Genomic DNA, 4161 nt, shown 5'->3' with positions numbered 1-4161 from the left:
ATCTTTTGTGATTGTTACTTGGTACAGACTACCTGACTCTCCTATTGGCATTTTTCCACCTTTTGAATCCCTAATTAGGAAATTGGGTAGTGAAAATGTAGAATTTTTTATACTGGGAGACATGAACTGTGACATGATCACTACTCGATATGACAATAACACATCCAAATTAAGGAGTATTGCTGATGTCTACGGACTTGAGCAGCTCATCTCTGAACCGACGAGGATAACACCCACCTCATCAACTCTAATTGATTTAATCTATACCAACCGCTCGGATAAGATTGCATGTTCGGGAGTTTGTCATATCGGAATAAGCGATCATAGCATGGTGTATGTATATAGAAAACTTGCCTTCCATGGGATGTCTAACGGACATAATTCTATTACATATAGAAATTTCCGAAATTTCGATCGCCAAAAGTTTCGTTATGCTATTCTATCTCAATGTTGGGATAATGTCTACGAGTCTTCCAACCCAAACGTGATGTGGCAGCAATGGAAATGTACATTTCTGGCCATCGCTGACAAACATGCCCCACTGAAAACGATGCGCGTTCGTTCACGGAGTTCTCCGTGGATTACCTCTCAATTGAAAGACCTTATACATAATAGAGACATATTAAAAATTTGTACCATACCGGTGGAAAAATAGAGGCCAAAATGTTAGACATTAGTCAAAGGCAACGGGCCTTCAAAAAATCTCCTCTAGGTTTATCAGGGAATGTGCTGATCTTATTTGCGTGCCGAAATGTGATATTTTCAATCAATCTATTAGCCAAGGGACGAATCCAGACGACTGGAAATATGCAAGGATTACCCCTCTTCATAAACAGGGTGACCGCGGTGATGCTAACAATTACCGCCCAATATCGGTGATTCCAATAATGACGAAGGTGTTTGAAAGGATAGTTTATGATCAGTTATATGCCTATTTGGAAGAGCACGATATTCTATGTCAAAACCAATCAGGGTTTCGTGCTATTATTTCAACTGTAACAGCTTTGTTGGAAGCGACAGATTCTTGGGCATATAATATTGATAACGAGAAAATCAATGGAGTCATTTTTCTAGATTTGAAAAAAGGTTTTGACACTATTGATCATCAGATCCTTCGATCGAAACTAAACTATTATGGTATACATGGAAAACCTTTCAGATGATTTCAGTCATATTTGGAAAACCGAACACAAAAATTCTCTGTGAACGGGTCGCTATCCAATAGCTACTCATTGACTTGCGGCGTCCCTTAAGGGACCATCTTCGGTCCATTATTGTTCTTATTATATATCAACGATCTTCCAAATTGCTTATCAAATTGTAAACCGAGGATGTATGCCGATGACACGCACCTCACATATGCGGGAAGCAATCTTGAGAACGTTCAGTTAAGTCTAAATGAAGACCTACAAAACGTCTTCAACTGGCTACAAGCGAACAAACTCACGTTGAACATGACTAAAACCGAATTCATGCTAATAGGGTCGAGGCAGAGAGTGAATACTCTCACAGCTTCACCAACAATTAGAATGAACAATACTCAAGTGAGCCAGGTTACAGCTACAAAATCGCTTGGAGTAATAATAGACGATAGACTCGATTGGCATAGTCACATCGCAAAACTAACGAAAAAGATCGCCTCTGGTATCGGGGCCCTAAAGCGAATTAGGCACCTAACCCAGCATCAACCTTATATCTCATTTACCAAGCTTTAGTAGAACCTCACTTTGATTGCTGTCACATTATTTGAGGTAGCTGTGGGAAAACGCTACGAGACAAACTGCAGAAATCTCAGAATAGTGCAGTTCGTGTGTTGACATTCTCTAACTATGATGCTGATGCAACTGAGCTACTCGAGTTTTTGGGGTGGAAAAATCTTGCACGCCAGCAGGAAATCCATAAAGCCACCATGATGTTTAGATGTCTGCACGGGCTAGCTCCAAGGTATCTATATTCAAAGTTTACGTGGCGTGACTCTGCTTATGACCTCAGGGACTCTGAAAATAGGCTTCATGTTCCACTACCGCGCACTAATTATTACAGAAAAAGCTTTAGCTACAATGGCGCCACATTATGGAACAGTCTACCACGCGATATAAGGAACACAGAGTCTCTGGGGTTATTCAAACGTAAGATCAATGACATTCTTTAAGTCTAATGCACGGCATTCACGGAAAACAGCTTTAGTGTTATAGTATGTAGTTTTAATTTTAAGTATCTTAGCATATGTGATATGTATTTTTATAGGCTGATGAATTGATCGTGTTCAAATAAAGATTAAATAAAATAAAAAAATAATAAGTAGAGTCTCCTGCGCGAGAGAAAGGAACGCAGACAAGAGACTGTGCTCGTAGGGTATGTGTGATCGTCCTCTTCAGTACAGTCCTGAGAATAACTGTCGTTGGTAGCGGTGACTGAAGAATGTTTCGACAACGTGAGCTGATCGGAAGTCATAATCGGGGTCAAGTGAGGAGATGCTCACTCAAAGAAACTTATGAATTCCGATTTGAAAAATACTCGAATGATTACAACGTAAATAAAATTAGTTTTAAGTATCATTAAAGAAACCAAATGCATCGCGAGGTAACTTTTCGTAGGTACTTAAGAAGTAGAAACTTAAACAAAAGAGAAAGAATGAGTTTTAAGGCTTCCCAACGAAAACGGTAGTTGCCGCCTGAATTTGTTTTACATGAACTAAATTTTCTTCTTTTAGAGGCCTTTTTGTTTATACGTCGCCGAGTAAGCTATTTTAATTTCCACCTCGTGCTAGGCACTCCCCAACCTCAAACACTTCCTGATAAGTCTTTCAATGCAATAAAACTTTCCTAGAAATCGACTGCTGAAAATTGCCGCCACTAGGGACGCCTTTTATAAAAAAAAAAAAACACCTTTCTTTTATCAAAGCGCTGGTCTTCAGCAAGTAAGGATCGATTATCAACGTTCAAGAAAAGATCAGAACCCCCACTTTGTAGCTCAGCTTTCGGAGTGCACCCCTGGCAGATATTTATAGGGGTCTGCCATTTGGTTCTCCATGTGTAGACAATATTCCAAATAACTTCAGTTTTATTATCACATCATAAAGATCCGGAGAAGAATCAATATCACCAATTCGTAAATTTCACAAGAAAATTCGTTGCAATAATGAATTTAAGATACTTTTAATTCCAAATCACTCATCTGTATTTAAAACGGCAAATAGCCATATACAGTCTTGTAAAAATCATATCCTACCAAAATATGCCCGTTTCGAGACCAATACAGCTCGAGATCCCGTACCTTGAAGATGGAAGAGTGGTACACATGCTACCTAGGTCGCGTGGGAGAATAGGGACTTTAAGCAAACGTACCACAACGGCTACGGTAACTAGAACGTGGAAAAACAATAGATCTAATTGGCAGAACAATAGCCCAGCACATGCGTTTTAAAACTTTGTACATTTCTTAGCCGTCCTTTCGAAACAACAACGTGAAATCACCAAAATTTGCGTCGTCTGCGAAGCGAAACCACGGCGGCAAATTATTTTAATTTACATTTGGAACTCAACGCTACTTTTATGCGTTATGTTGAGTTTGAGATCTTGCGCCCTATGAGACGGTAAACACATGCAGCCATTTTCGAAATTCTAACTAAAAGTAGAAACTCGTTTTTTAATCGACGTCTTCCGTGGCGTTGCCGTCCTGACTGCTTAAAGCCCCTAATATCCCTAAATGCAACGGGGTCCTTCTTAGTATTCAAGGACGATATCGAACTTCAACCCCAAAACTAGATCAATTCATAATAGGGAAGTTTTAAAGTGAGTTTGTTTGAAAATTTGCATCCCATTTGTTGCAACACGCCCACATTAAACTGTGATAATTACATGTATAAGCGAAACGTTGATAGGTCCATTATCCAACATTATCCCCCTTCCGAAGTACATTCTGTATGCTAAGTCGTGGCTACAATTGGAAAAAACGGAGCGGTAATAAATGAAGAAAAAAATGAAGTAAGCTTTCTGAAAAATTCAGCTGGATATGACACAAGGCATATCACTATTGCGAATATTTTTAATTTTTTCTTTGATGTAGTGCTGTCACGCAGAACGACAATCATTTCCATCTCCAACAGCTATTAACTTAACTTGTTTATTCGCAAATAGTTTATAATGAACTCATTGTTTC

This window comes from Stylophora pistillata, chromosome 6, assembly GCF_964205215.1.
Source record: "Stylophora pistillata chromosome 6, jaStyPist1.2, whole genome shotgun sequence".
Taxonomy (NCBI): domain Eukaryota; kingdom Metazoa; phylum Cnidaria; class Anthozoa; order Scleractinia; family Pocilloporidae; genus Stylophora; species Stylophora pistillata.
Note: the sequence above shows the minus strand (reverse complement) of the source record.